We start from the raw sequence: 16,631 nt of genomic DNA, 5'->3' as shown, positions 1-16,631 counted from the left end.
CAGTTTCTTAATCTCTGAATGGTTGATCTAGAATAAATGTTAAAATAGATGATCTCAAATGTTGGGATGCTAGAGGCTCTTGAAATGATGGAAAGATCAGAGCCTTGGTAGTCTGAGGACACCAGTTCAAATTACAATTCCCTCTCACTTGCCGGAAGGTCTAAGAAAAGTCCCTTGCAACTCTGAAGAATGGGTTTCTGATCTCTAGTGGGGCAGTCCTGAGGGTTAAAACAGATCATGGATGTGGAGGTGTCTTGTGAATCTAAGGTCCGTGTACTAGTAAGGTATTGTCTTATTTCCTCAGGAGGAATCTGAAGTAGAGGCAGCCAGAAGGCAGTTTCATTACCGTGCGAAATAAAATCACCTGCTACTCTGCAGTGCATTATGAGCCCTCCAAACAGTCTCTTCTATCTGTCAGCCTAGGTGGTGAGCTTTCAAGTTATGCCAGGTGGTTACTATAATAGAAACTAAAAGCCATATTATTTCACATGTATATTTTACAATTTACAAATAGATTTTATTGACATTGTGTTATGTGGGTCTTGGTTATTTTTTATGCCAACATAAAATAACTTGTTCATGAAAGTACTTTTCAAGCTAGTAATGTTAAGAAATGTGAAGGTATATACCATTCATGCTGGTTATTATTTTTATGATTGATTATCATCCTCTCCCATGAAGTAGGTAAAGTCAGCCAGTTAGGTTCTATCTTTATTTTCTATCACATGAGAAATTTGCATCTCAGAAAAGTTAAGTTGCTTATCTAAGCTCACAGAGCTACTTAGGATGAATCTGTGGATATATGTCTTATGTTTATGGTTATATTTTACTTTTAAGAATCCTGTTCTAAACTACTGAGATGAAAAACACCATAAAAGGAATAATAACTATTATTATTATTAAATTCTAAAAACACATGTTATATTCTTCATGCCAAGTACTAGAGTCAAACAGAGGAAGAGACTGTGAGTTGTGGCTCACCTGTTGGTGGACATGGTGGGTATGGTCAGGCTAGACATACAGGTTAGTCATTTCAAGGTAGTATGTAATATATCTCTTTGCAGAAGTTTATGAAAAGTATATGTGTCTTGGGAGAAAAATTGGTGAGCAAAAGAGTCTTCTGGTTGAGGTTATGAAAAAAAGGGGAGTTGTGCTTTGAGCTGGACTTTGAAGACAGTAAGGGAGCTGCTATGTAGATGAAGGTGAAAGGCATTGTGGCAGAGTGGTGAGCTTGGCAGCAGGATGCTTATTTCAGAAGTGATGTGGAGATTGGCACTAGATTTGAATGACCTCATAAGCTTATCACAACTATTTTGGGCTTTGTTCTCTAAGTGATGGAGAACCACTGGCACATTAAAATATTTTTTTCCTGATTATCAAAGTATATAGAAAGCTTTTGAATAGGATGATGGCATGAATAGGGTTATGAAAAATATGGTTAAAAAAGGGGCAAGAATGAAGGCAGTAAGCTTATAACTGATCAGGCTGGAATGAAAGGGAGTTTTGTCTTGACCTGTACTTGAGTTAAATGAATTTGTAGCCTTTGAGCAGTAATATACCATAGCTCAGGGGTCAAGAAACATTTTCCATAAAGGGCTAGATCACAAATATTTTAGACTTTCCTGGCCATATGGTCTCTATGGCAAATACTTGACTCTACAATTGTAGTGAGAAAGCAGCCACAGGCAGTATGTAAATGATTACATATGGCTGTGGTCCAATAAAACTTTATTTATGGATGCTAAACTTGAATTTTATATAATTTTCACATAATTTCATAGAATTTTCACTTGTCATGAAATATCCTTCTTTTGAATTTTTTCAACCATGTAAAAATGTGGAAAACATTCTTGGCTCATGGCCTTCCAAAAACAGGTGATGGGACACATTTCACCCATGGGCTATAGTCTGTCTATCCTGTGGTATCTTCTTGAACTTCCATTGCCATATTTACCTGTCCGGTATTAGAAAATACACACGCACTGATCATAGTAAATGCAAACTTCATAGAGCAGCCTTCTGTTTCGTAATAGTGTTCTCCAGGTCACAGTTAGAGTTCAACAACACTCATACATAGTAGAACTGAAGAATGAACAAGGGGAGAATGCATTTCTATTTGGACCATCTTCCCCATAGGCTGCTGAGATTCTATGGGCAGTGGGGGCACTCCTTGAATTTCTGACTCAGACTTTTTCATGTGCCTCTGCACTGGCCATCTCAGGTGGGGGGCCTGTGGCTTCAGTCAGGCCAATGCATGAAGTAGCTTGGCTCAGAAGTCATAAAAACATGTGAGCCATTTAAGTGGTGATGGGAGAGCTGGATCATGGGGAGACATGTGAATTTGGCACATTAGGTTGAGTAACCTAAGGTCTAATATTGTTTAGGGGAAATGTCTATTCAAGATCTCTGCCTCATTTTTAAGTCAGATTATTTGTTTTTATGATGTTGAATTGTAGGAGGCCCTTATGTATTTGGGATTGTAATTCCTTCCCGTGGTTTGAAAATATTTTCTCTCATTCTGCAGCTTGCTTTTTCACTCTGTTGATTGCTTCCTTTGCTGTGCAGAAGCTATTTGTTTGATGGAGTACCACTTGTCCAATTTGGGATTTATTTCATGTACGTTAGGTGTCAAATCCAAGGAGCCATTGCCAAGCTCTATGTCATGGAGTTTTTCCCCTGTGTTTCTTTAGGAGTTTTATAGTCTCAGGTCTTATGTTTAAATCCTTGATCCAATATATTTTTGTCCATTAACTTTAATAAGTATTCACAGAAATGTACAGAGTACTTGCTTTATGTCATTGTTAATACTTATAATTGTGTTTCCTACATGAGAAGAAGCAAAGCCAAAAGGGATACAGTGTTCTGTTTAGAATTACTCAACTAATCGATGGTTAAAGCTGGGACTCACCTTCAGATCATTTGACTCCAAATTCTATTATTGTTCACCCACTGCCCTCTGTCTTTTGATACATTTTTAAAAAAGATTTGTCTATTTCTTTGAGAGAGAGAGTGAGAGAGAGAAAGAAAGAGTGAGCATGAGTGGGAGGGGCAGAGGGAGAGGAAGCGAGAATTTCAAGCAGATTCCCTACTAAGCATGGAGCCTGACATGAAGCTTGATCTCACCAACCTGAGATCATGACCTGACCTGAAACCAAAGCTGAACAGTTAACTGACTGCACCGCTCAGGTGCCACATTATTTGGTATGTTTTGAATGGGGTTGAAGGAGGCATGAGAAGAGAAGGGAGGATGAATGGAGCACCCAAGAGTCTGCTTCCTTCTGAACAAAACATGGCAGGGACATATTCAATCTCCTAAAGAGAGAGATCAGCTTTCTTGGTCCATTTTTACCCCCTGACTGCCCCTGCTCTCCTCCCCACCCTTGTCTCTCTTCCCCATCCCTCTTGCCACCTACTATGAGCAGGTGCAAGCAATAATTACTGTGTCGAGGCTAAAAGACATAAAAGTAAATGATATCTTAGCAGATATGATTTTAAAACACAACAAATCAAGTATTTGAACTTTAGTAACATGTGGCCAATGCAGATTCTGTTTTTCATCAATTATATTTTTGGCAAAGAGGGAAGGACAGAGCTAAAGAGACTACATGTTTTTTTCAGTGTGTTATAAGGAAACCTCTGGTCTGCCTTTATTTAGCATGGTGAAATAAGAAACTAGGAGCAATCATGAATGTTCTCCAGCTAGATTCCTTCTCTATCTAAATCAGATGTGTCACTTCAAGGACTATCAGAGAGCATTTAAATCTATGATCCTCATCGAGCTTTGTGACAGAATAGAAAGCTTTCTGAATGAATGATCTGGGTTTCTATTTAGGTTGGCTAGACTAAGAATGGTATCCTAGAAGCCAAAGCAGCTTATTTTATTTCCTGAGATTGTGGAGAATTGGGTGATTTCCTCCCTACCTCCTTCTTTTTGCCTTCAGCCACATCTGATACATACAATCTAATTCCACACCTTTCATCCTCCTTATGCAACATGGAGCACGGGCTTCACTGCTTTCCCATGAGAGTGCCTTAGTGGGGGTTGTCCTGTGGGCTGTCTCTTGCCATTCCTCACCCATTTTCAGATGGGGGTCAGTTCCTCTTCACATTTCTAGACTCATACCGAAGCATTTATAAGTAGTTTAAATCTTCATGATGATTCTGAAGATAGAAAGAAGAGGGAGGCACATTGCCTACCCTAGAGCAAATTTCTCAAATCCCTGTGGACATATTCTCTTTTTCCAGTCCTTCTTTCTTGTTACCTCCCACTCAACCCTTTTTTCTGATGTTACCCTCCATATCTCTATTCCTTGTCCTTCCTTCCCACTTCTAATCATCTTCTGGGTCTTTTAACCTCTCAATCCAGTGTGATGAGCCATTGGCTTTACCCAGCTTCTACTTTCAAGATCCTCCAGATACCAGGATCCACCCTCCTTAGAGAGCTGTAGGGGGTTTTAATGACAAAGATTGTTCTGTCATATTTAGAGGACTCAATTTCATATCTTTGTTTTATAATTTACAAGCTGTGTGAGATTATGCAAATCTTTATGTCTTGGAACCAGTTTCCTTTCCTTTCTGTAGAATGAAACTAACATCTGTTCTGCTATCTCGAGGATCATCAAAATATAAAATCATCATGGGGAATGTGTGTGGAGCACTGACCATGTCCCAGGCACCATACTGAATGCTTTAGGCATGTGGTCCCACTTACCTTATGATGTTGAACTAGTACCACCCTCATTTCACAGACTATTAAGTTGAGTATTTGAGCTTCTAAATAATTTGCCCAAGGTTTTCTAACTGGTGAGAGGCAGATCCTAGATCAGAATTTGAGATATGAACATCCATACACAAAATGTGCATTATGGAGACTCTATGGTGGTACCTGGTCCAGTGAAGCACTCATACCTATTTGCTTACTGAATCAGGGAACTAGATTACATGCTTTTCTGGTAGGATGATAGGAGGTATTGTGTGAATTTCCAAAAAAAAAAAAAAAAAAATCAGAATAATATGAAATTACTCATTTTATTAGCTTTATTGATGTTTGACTCTGCTGTGCATGAAGTATGTCCGGTAGACGCATGCCAGTCTAGTGCAGTGGTTGTGGAAAAAGTCCAGGATTTAGGAACTTAAACTTTCTAAGACTCCCTTTTCATCTGTACTTTTTATAATTCTGATTTATAAAAGCACCTATGTTATAGGTTGCTATAAAGGTTCAATGAGACCATGCATGTGAAATGTTTAACATATGGCTTGGCATATACTAATCATTCAACTCATCTTGTCTGTAAATGACAACCACAATAATAGTGAAATAATAATGAATTGCTAAAATGCCAGCATGGAAGTTCAAATGAGTTTTGATTTTGTACCGCCCCCTGTCTAGTGGCTGCATGGCTTTTATGGTCTCCGTTGAGTGGTTTGACATTGGCAGGGGGCGCAGGGGGTGTTTTGAGTGGGAAGCCAGAAGACTTGTATTTAAATCACTTCTATTTGTGAGGTTGAGCAAGTTAACTTTTTAAATCTCACTCCTAAAAATAACAATGAAAACACCTGCCCTTCCTCCCTAGCCCTACCTTATGAGGTTCCATTGATACAGTGTTTGCAGAGGAGCCTTATGAACTTAAAGTGCTGTGTTCATCTTATTTTTTCTCCCTTCCATTTGAGAGCAGTGCTTTTCAGTTCCCCCTAAAGGACCCAGCACTCTACCCTTGGTTAATAAACACGTTTGCGCATGAACATTAGGCTAATAATAAAAGCTGTGTTTGCCATCCCTTGAACAGCAAAGTGAGCCATTGTGAGCTAAACTGTAGCAGTGACATTTACAATGATAAGTTTATAAGAGCAATTGCTACCTTGCCTGTTTTGCTAGAGTGGCATAACAGAAACTATTTAAGATGCTTTGATCAGTAAACTGACAGTTTGAAGGGAATGGTCAGAAAGGAGAGTGAAAAGAAACAAATGTCTGAGATCCTGAATTTGCAACCAGATTAAGAAGGAATAGCCTGAGAATAGCTACCATTTATTTCAGGGCACTTTCTAAGAAACTTCTCTAATGATTCTGATTTATAAGAAATCTACTTTTGGTCATTCAAATGATCAAAATGTATTTATTGTGTTTCTGATCCAGAGTTTCTGGCTTATAGCTCCTAAAACCCTAGAAATTTCCTTTGATTAAGTGTTCTATAGGTGTCTTTTGTTATGTTAATAAGGTGGCTTTTGGAAAGCTCTCAGGTAACCAAAGTAGGAGGGCTGGTTGCCTGGAGAATTAAACCTGTGATTGCAAGGGCTGGGACTTCCAGTTCACCTGCAGGGGAAGGGAGAGGGGCAGGAGGTTGAATCAGCCAATGGCCAATGACTTATTAGTCAGTCATGACTATATAATGAAGCCTCCATAAAAACTCAAAGGGACCAGATAAGGAGAGCTCCCAGGTTGGTGAACACATGGGAGTTGGTGAGCGTGGTGCCCTGGAGGGGGCATGGAAGCTCTGCATGCTTTCCTCATACCTCATGCAATGCATGTCTTCACGTTGGTGTTGATTCACGTTGGTGTTGATTTCTGACCCTTGACCATATCTTTTCATAAACTGTAAACTTAAGTAAGTGGTGTTTCTCTGAGTTCTGTGAGCCACTCAAGCACATTCGTCGAACCTGAGGAGGAGGTCATTGGAACCTCCAGTCTGTAGCCGGTAAGTCGGAAGCACAGGTAAACCTGGAGCCTACGACTGGCATCTGAAGTGAGGGTGGGGCAGTCATCCTTAACCCATGTGGAATCTGAGGCTATCCCTGGGTAGATAGTGTCAGAATTGAGGCAAATCCTTGGGTACTCTGCTGGTGTCTGAGAATTGCTTGGTATTGTGTGTGTGGGGATGCCCATCTCTCTCCCCGCCACCATGTTGGATTGGGTAAGAACAGCTAAAAGAATGTATTACTGTCCTTATTTTGCAGGTGAGAAGACTGAGGTTCAGAGGTATAGGTCATCAGTTGGGACCCCTTTGAGTTCTGTCTTTCAGAGTATGGAACTGCTACCTATCTGGTTTCACAACTCAAAGTCTTCTGAGTCAGCATTGATGTATCCCTTTCTCACACTTTTCAGATCCAACTTATCATTAAGGCCTAAATCATTTTAGTTCCTAAATATCCCCTAGATTCTGCCCCCTCTTTCTGTCCATGTTATTACTAGCTCTTGTATGAATCACAGCACTGGCCTTCTACCCCTGTCCCGGTGTCCATGCTATCCTCTTGTCTGCTCGTGCTTGGGTCTGATCATGTCCTATATCCCCTATGCCACTCAGAATGAGGGCAAGCCTCCTAACCATGGCCCTAGGTGCCTCTCCATTTCTTGAACCTCTCCATGTGCCCCTCCTCTCTGCTCCATGCTGTGCACACTCCATCTCCCAGACTGGACAGGGCCCATCCCAGCACTGCACCTTGTATGGGATGCTGGCTCTTCCTCACTCCACCATCCACTTACCCTTCTGATCCCCACTCCAACTACTCTTCCTAAAGGATGTCTTTTCTGACCTTTATAACAGGGACAAACTTTCCTGGTAGATGCTTTCACAGTTCTGGGAACCTTCCTTCCCACACTTGTAACAGTTACATTAACTTGGGTAACAGGTATGTTGGTGTCTGGCAGTGCCTCCAAAGTGTAAACGCAAGAAGGCAGAGACAGTATCTGTTTGAGTTCCTAGAGCCTCATGTGCTCAGCGAGATACTGTTGAGTTTATGAGTGACTTGAGCAAGGCATTGCAGCTAGGAAGTGATGGACTTGGGATTTAAACTCATTTCTTTCTGACTTTAAAGACTTTGCTCTTAATACCATTCACTTTCAGGCATTGCCATTCCAGCAGTAGGACCGATAAGTATACTTTATAGTAAGATCAAACATATTTTGGTCCCATCAGATAAAGTTTGATAAAAATGGATTATTAAGAACAGATTTGATAAGCAGAGCTGCCTGCCCAAGATTTGAGGATTTTGCATCAAAGAGAAATGTAATGAAAATGGATCATCCTGGGCTGATGGGAGGGGGTGGAGGCTGGTGGGTGAAGGAGAGTGGCTCCTTCTATACTGCCCTTGACCTTTGCCTCTTCTTAGTTCTGGCTGGAACTCCCCACCCTCAGTAGAGTAAGATCATGATGAATTATCTCTGTTGGACTGTGTGTGTTGGCTTATGTATGAGTGAAGCAGTATCTTTGAACCAATGAAGTTGTGCAATTGAAGAATTTGTAGAAAACTGCCACGGTGCATTGGTGCTTAGTTCTGAGCACCCCTCCCTGAAGCCACATTATCTTGAACTTGCTTTTATTTTCCAGTGGCACTGCAGGCTGCAGAATTGGAGGGGAAGGAGAGAGAGAGGCCAACATTTAGCTCCTAGTTCTGCTACAAATAAGCAGACTGACTTTGATTTACCTCCTTAACCAGTCTGGGCCTCAGTTTCCTCTTCTGAAAAGTCAGAATGTATAAGCAGGCCTGAGTGCCTTTCAAATCGGACACTCCATTATCTTTCTTCCCACTGTTGAAATACTTGTGTAAGCCATTATTCTCTTATTCTCTCTGTCACGTGGACGTTATGACTTCTATACTACAAAGGTGATCTCCAACCTAAATGGCCTCTCAAGAAAATTAAGTCTTTAGTCATTTCCACCCATAAAGTGAAAGGCTGAAGGAAAGAGCTAGCCATCAATAGCTCTGCGGATGGCAAATTAATTCAGTGGGATAGGATCCGTGCAAACACGTGCTTATACAGCCATAATTTGCCTTTCATTTTCCTTTGCAACTTAGAAGAAAGTGAATAATTTCCAATGAGCCTCTCATTTGAACATATTGAAAAAACATGTCATTAGCAAAAGGAGCATTTAGTCGCTTGATTACCGTAGTTCTCCAAGTATGGGGAGCAATCATTTTTTCGATTGGGGGCAATTAGCTGAGCAGAAAGTTGCAAAATCTTGGGGGCACCAAAATCCTTGTATGTCTTGTCAAGACAGCAAAGTGAAAAGGGGAGAGAGGATGAGGACATTAAATAACAAGGGAAGGGGTCAGCTGCATTTCCCGTCATTAGTCAGAAGTCTCTAAAGGAATGGAAATAAACTTGTGATTGGAAAGGGTCTCATTAACCCAAGGAAAGTGCAAAATAGAAAAGGCAAAAAATGATGTAAATTTTAAAATTCAGTATTTCATTTACTTCTCTGCTTTTGGTGCCTTCTTACTACCATAGTTCACATTTTCTTTCTTGTCTGTGGCCACCCCGGCTTACTGGCAAGATGCTTAAATTCTCTATATTTTCCATTTGGACACTTTGGGGCAAGAACTCTGGATTTTCACACCTTGAGGCATGGCTGTTCAGCTTTCCTAGGATAATTGGTTACACATGTGCTTTGGAACACTCATTACCCAACACACACGGTGGACAACCTCTGTGGGCTGAGGGCAGGTGCTTCCTGGGGTTTGGCTATTAGTAACAGGATGGCCTAGAGGGCAGTGTCAGAGAGGGTGGTAGATTCTAGATTCTTTTCCTCCAGTAAAGAAAGATCCTTTTTTTCCTCCAGGAAGACAGCATTGCTCTTCTATTTGAAGCCACCTATCTGCACCTATATTTCCTTCCTATAAGGAAATCCTAAGGTTGTCAGAGCTTTGCACTGACTCTAGAGCAGAGCTTCAAGATTGCTGGGGCAGTGCCATCATTTTCTATTACAAATTTTAGCCAACAGGTCGGTCATGAGCCCTCTTAACATGCAAGAATCTCATTGATGGTGGGAGTTGGAAGGCTAGGGTCACATCTTCTTTCCCTTCAGGCTGGGCAGTCCCAGGAGGGCAATGTGAACAATTTAATTGGAACATATATCAGTGGTAATAAGGAATCTATCTCTTAAAGACTTCCTAGGAGAGTTCCTGATGATTTATAAAAGACACAGTGTTGATTAAATGACTCATACTTCCTTCTCCATAGAGATAACTCAGGTCACTGGGCCACTTAGGACTTTCTGTTCCCCCTTGGCTAACAACCCCCACTCATAGGATTTATTTAGGGAATAGCTCATGCTATTTAACTCAATATTTTGATTAGCAGAGCTTAGCATTCACGGAATATCAATATAAATTGCACTACCATACCAGACTTCATTTAAAAATTATCTGGCTCTAATTCAACTTTTCTTTAAGAACAGACTTATTTTATATAACTTAGTTTATCATTAGGACTGTGAACATTTTATGATGTTGGAAAAAATTATTTGAATTTCTTTTCATTTAAAACCTCTAGCCATGGGGCACCTGGTAGCTTAGTTAGTTGGGTATCCAACTCTTGATTTCAGCTCAGGTCATGATCTCAGGGTTGTGAGATTGAGCCTAGTGTGGGACTTTATGTTCTGTGGGGAGTCTGCTTGAGATTCTCTCTCTCCTTCCTCTGCCCCTTCCCCCACTTGCATTCTCTCCCTCTCTTAAATAAATAAATAAATAAATAAATAAACAAACAAACAAATAAATAAATCTTTTTAAAAATACTCTAGCATTTTTTAAAAAAGATTTTATTGATTTATTCATGAGAGACACAGAAAGAGAGAGGCAGAGACATAGGTAAAAGGAGAAGCAGGCTCCATGCAGGGAGCCTGATGTGGGACTCCATCTCAGAACTCCAGGATCACTCCCTGAGCTGAAGGCAGATACTCAACCACTGAGCCACCCAGGCATCCCGTTTCTAGCATTTTATGTAAGCCAACTTTCACAAATATTGTATTCTTCCACTATAGAAAAATTGATATTCAGAGAAAAGTATGAGCAAAAAGTCATTGATCACTCCAACTCCAAGGTAAACAACTGTTAATATCTTAGTCTACTTTTGGTTCTTTTTGCTGTATCTGTATTTCATATAGTTTCATCATATTGCACAGACATTGTATATATTAACTTTAACCCATTTTTATTGTTATAAATGAAATACATGTTTCATTTGTACAAATATAACACATAGAAAAATATACAAAGGAAAGTTAAGATCACTTAGAATCTTACCATTTAGACATAATCACATTAAAATTTTGATGTATTTTCTCAGAATTATTCTTACCTATTTCTTTTCTCTTTTTTCTTCCTATTAAATTCTTCAGAAATAAAGAAAATACAGAGATTGATGTAACCAACACTCATGGATCCATCATCAAAGAATCAAAAATATGGATATTTTTCTACATGTATTTCAGATTCTTTTATTTTTCTTTTGTGTTATTACCCAGACTCCCCCTATTCCCCCCCCCTTTTTTTTTGGCAAAATGAAACATTACATATATAGCTGATGCTCCCTGTCTTCATTTTTATCTTTCCAAGATTTATCCATATTAGAATATGTAGCTCTAGCCCATTTGATTTCCCTGCTAATATTAAATCATATGGACATAGCATACCATAAGTAGTATACAACTGCCATATGTATTCCTGTATAGGTCTCTTGAAAATATCTGTTATGTATGTGGCATTGCTAACATGTGATGCAGCTTGTCTCCAACTTTACCAGGCATCGACGAATTGTGTAAAGTGGTGATGAATTGTGTAAAGTGGTTGAGATAATTTGTATTTCTGTAAGCAACATTGGACAGCTTGTTTTGGTTTTGGCTTTACTTGGTATTGTTAGGCTTTAAAGTTTTTGCTAATCTTGAGAATATAAATGGCTTCTTTCATTATATGTTACCTATACCTTATTATTGATGATGCAAGTAACCTTTATTTCTAAGGTCACAACTGGTATGGATTTCCTTTTTGATTCAACTCATTTATTGAACACTGGTCAAGTGCTAGGTTTCCTGAGGTTGCTATGCAGGGCTGCTGCCTAATTGGGCTGCTCAGATCTACCTTCTCCAGTCCTATGCCACCAGCATCAATATTGCTGTCTTCCAGTTATAGAGTTCTCCCTCTTCAGGGTCTGAGAAGGTTCTGGCTATAGAAATGAGCTGCAGCAATAGGAAGGATTCTATTAAAGCAACTGTCATCTTTTTGCCTTCTACTAACCATGCTAACTATAAACATACTTATAAAAGTTACACAGTTTATATATGACACCATACAATTCTAGAGCATATAAAAAGTACAAATCCTCTTCCATTCTTTCCCCCTTTACCACTTATAGATAACCTGTGCTTTTTCCTTCATTTGTGTTTATGTACAAACATGATGAATACTCTTGAACATGTCTCTTGGGCTCAAGTAATTTTATAACTTAATGTTCTCTGTCAACATCTGTGCAGTATTATATAATATGGAATAATAATATAATAACTAACCCAGTTCTTCTAATGATGGGCATTTAGGCTGCTTTCAGTTTTCCATTATTATAAACAACTTTGTGGAAAATATTGCTGTGAATGTTTTTGGACATCAGTGTAAGAATTGCCTCAGGAGAAATTTCTAGAAATGCTATTTACATGCCAATTTTTTAACTTCCTGATGAATTGGTAACTTCCAAGTTAGTTTTAGACACAGTACCTAGATGTACCTAGATTCTGTGAGCTTCATGTTTTGGGTAAAATGACAGGAGTAATAGTAACTTCTTGATAGTGTAGTTCTGAGGATTGAATGAGATAATGTGTAAAAGTCCATACACAGAGTTTGGACCATACTAGAGGTTCAACTAATGTCAGTTTTTTTCACCTCTTTCCCAGCTGGCAAAAGGGAAATGTGAAAAGCAGGGAAATGAAACCCATTTCCACTCATATCAGACTTGGTCTAGAGCTGGCATTGTTCCCAAATATCTCTAACAGGTTCCCATGGAAAGAAAAATATGTTTTCCATCCAGAATGTAATAGGAAGCATAATAGAGGGAAAACCCTTTGGTCTTCTGTGTGGAAAACTATCATTTTGACTATGTTTCTCAAAAGGTAAAATGAGGCATAAAGGCAGCTCTCAATCCTTCTTGGTTTCTCACTATCAGCTTCCACTGCTTTTCTTTTCTCATCTGAGAATAGCTGTAGTGATTGTAACAATTATAAAAAAACAAAACAAAACAGTATACAAAATTTCTTGAGTGCAGTGGATCAGTGTAAGGAGAAGTCAGAAATGGTTTATTTCATTCCTTCACTCTTCAGAGTTGCTCTGGGAATTCATTCTTACCCATCCATTGGATGAAGTCTTTGGCATCCCATATTTTTTCTGAACAGTTGTGAGGTTTAAGAAATCCTGTCCCATTTAATTGCAAAATTTAAAAATCTCATGCAAGTTAAAACTTATCCTCCCTTACATATTTTAATGCATAGAATAATCAATGAGAAATGATTAAAGGAGACATATCTAAAATTCAGTGGATAAGTTAAAATGGAATCATAAAAAATATTTAAATATTCCAAAATAAGTCAGAGAAAAAAGAACCAGGGACAAAAAGCTGGGAGGACAAACAGAAAACAAGGGAAATAGCAAAGCAAATAATAAAATGATGGACCTAAATCTAATCACACTATTCAATTGCCCAGTAAATAAATATTTAATGACATTAAATGTTAATGAACTACACACTCCAATTAACATGTCAAGATTGCCAGAATTGATTAAAAAAATCCCAAGACCCAATTATATGCTGTCTATAAGAAATTCACTTTAAATATAAAAATATAGATAGGTTTAATAAATACATTGTAAAAATATTCTGTGAAAACAAAGGGATAGAAGTTTAGAGTAGCTATATTAGTATCAGATAAAATGTGCTACAAGTCATAAAGAAAAAGAAGGATCTTTCATGGTAATAAAAGAGTCAATTCATTACGATGATATAAACATTAAAAAAAAGTAAGTTCCTTGGGATGAGCACTTGCTGTTATATGTAAGTGATGAATCACTAAATTCTATACCTAAAACCAATTTTACCATATATGTTAACTGACTAGAATTTGAAAAACTTGAAAAAAAGAGATAAAAGAAAGCAAGTACCTACTAACAGAGCCTCAATCTACATGAAGCAAAAGAGGCAGTAATAGACAATCCTTAATTTTTATTAGTGACTTTAATGCCCATCTCTCAAACAATCAATAGGTCAACTAGACAAAATTTAGTAATGACATAGTTGATCAGAACAATACTATCAACCTACTTGAGCTTATAGAAGACTACACAACAACCAGAGAATACACATATGTTTTAAGTGTATATGGTATTCACCAGCAAAGATCACAGTCTGGGTGATTAAAAAAGATTTAGTAGTTTAAATCAAAGTGAAATCCTACATAGTATGTTCCCAGACCACAATAGAATTAAATAGAAATCAGTAATAAGAAAGTCTCAACTATTTGAAGATGAAATATAATCCATGGGCCAAAGGAAAAGAGTCACAAGAGAAAGCATAAAACATTGTAATCTGAATGGTAATAAAAATACAGCAAAGTAACATTTGTAGAATACAACTATAGTAGCATTTAGAGGGAACTTTATAGCCATATATGCTTATACTAGAAAAGGGGAAAGGTCTAAAATCAATGGCCTGAAGAGGATAGGAGGAGCAAAAAAAAAAAAATACCCAAAGGAAGTAATATGAAGGAAATTATAAAAATAAAAGGGCAGAGGTCGAACACATGAAAACAGAAAAGAAAATTCACAAAGTGGAAGTTGGCTCTTTGAAAAGATTGAAATTAGTGAACTGCTAGCTACTCTGATCACTAATTCTCCATATAGAAGTGAAATAGGGGTTCTCATTACAGGTCCTACAGACATGAGGAGGATAAAAGAGTATTATGAACAAGCTTAGATGATGAGGCTCCATCTTTCTACTCTGGCTGTGGCTCATTTCCCTGTCTGCCACCCATCCTTTGGTGCAAACAAAAAAGCAAGTGGATTATTGGTCAGGAGAAGAATGTCATTGAAGCAGACTTCCAGCAACAAGTGCTTTGGAGGATTGCAGAAAGTTTTTGAACATGAAAGTGTTGAACTGAACTGCAAAATGAAATTTGCCATCTACTTACCAGCAGAGGCAGAAACTGGAAAATGTCCTGTGTTATATGGCTGTCTGGTTTCACTTACATGGAACAAAATTTTATATCAAAGTCTGGTTATCATCAAACTGCCTCAGAACATGGCCTTGTCATCATGCTCCAGATGTCAGCCCTCATGGCTGCAATATTAAAGAAGATGAGAGCTGGGACTTTACATTGGTGCCGGGTTTTACGTGGATGCCACTCAAGATCCTTGGAAAACTAACTACAGAATGTACTCTTATGTAACTGAGGAGCTTTCCCAACTCATAAATGCCAATTTTCCAGTAGACCCCCAAAGGATGTCTATTTCTGGCCACTCCAGGAGAGGCCACAAAGCTCTGATTTATGCTTTGAAGAATCCTGGAAAGTCTAAATCTGTGTCAGCTTTTGCTCCAATTTGCAGCCCAGTGCTCTGTCCTTGGGGCAAAAAAAGATTCTACTGGATATTTGGGAATAGATCAAAGTAAATGGGAGGCTGATGATGCTACCCAGCTTGTGAAGGCCTATCCAGGTCCTCAGCTGGACATACTAATTGATGGGAAAAGATAACTTGTTCCCTACAGTGGGCAGTTACTACCTGATAACTCCATAGCTGCAGGTACAAAAAAGAAAGTTATTATTTTTAGATTACAAAACAGTTATGATCATAGCTACTACTTCATTGTAACCTTTATTATGGAATGCATCAGACATCATGCAAAATACCTGAATGCATTAAAAAAGTTCAAAACAGGAAATTTCTACAGGATTATAAAATTATAATAAACAGAACTACAGGGAGAAAGGATTTCAAGACATTGGATTTCATAGTGCTAAAAAATGCATCATTCCATAGTTGAATCACTTTCTGAATAAATATAGAAAACCTGAAAGAAGAGAGACTCTTATGAGCAGCTTTAAGGTGACAAATTCAACAATGTTGTTGGAATAAACAATTTTTTTGAAAAATATACCTAATAACAAATGACACAGGTTCTAGCAGAAAAGTTGGTAAAAACTTCTGCTAATCAAAAGATACATTAAGACAATGAATATGCAAGCCATGGACTGGGAGGATTTATAGTTATAAATCCATTTTATGACAGGACTAGATTGGAGGGTATGTAAAGATTTTTTATAACCTGATAATAAAAAGATAAAACAAAAACAGCAACAACAACAAAAACCACCCTCCAGAAGAAGAAAAGATTTCAGGAGACATTTCACAAGGATGATATGCAAATGGGAAAAAGTACTCAACATCATTACTCATCAAGGAAATATAAATGAAACCACAATGAGATGCCACTACACACTTACCAAATGGTTGTTTAGAACAATTAAACAATAATGTTGGCAAGAATGTGGAGGAACTGAAACTCTCCCATATTGCTGGTGGAAATATAAACTATAACCTCTTTAGAAAGTTCCTGGAATTTCCTTATAAAACTAAACATACACTTACCCTAAAAATCCAGTCACTTTATTGTTAGGTATTTACTCAAGATAAATGAAAATATATATTTTAAAAAACAGGATTTGCAGAACAACATAATAGCTTTATTCATACAGCTGAAAACTGGGCACAGTCCTGGTGTCCATAACCATGAGAATGCATAGGCACACTATTGTAATTCACCTGTGATATACTACTCAGCAATAGGGTTGAATATCAAAAACATTTTGCCAAAATGAAGAGTC

The 16,631-nt window shown here is 38.2% G+C and overlaps 1 pseudogene; it reads left to right on the top strand.

Moving 5' to 3' along the window:
- Positions 1 to 14,830: 14,830 nt before the first annotated feature.
- On the top strand, positions 14,831 to 15,713 carry LOC112653970 (S-formylglutathione hydrolase-like; annotated as a pseudogene).
- Positions 15,714 to 16,631: the final 918 nt, after the last annotated feature.

Source organism: Canis lupus, chromosome 3 (assembly GCF_003254725.2).
Source record: "Canis lupus dingo isolate Sandy chromosome 3, ASM325472v2, whole genome shotgun sequence".
Lineage (NCBI taxonomy): Eukaryota > Metazoa > Chordata > Mammalia > Carnivora > Canidae > Canis > Canis lupus.
Note: the sequence above shows the minus strand (reverse complement) of the source record. Positions and strands in the feature narration are given on the sequence as shown.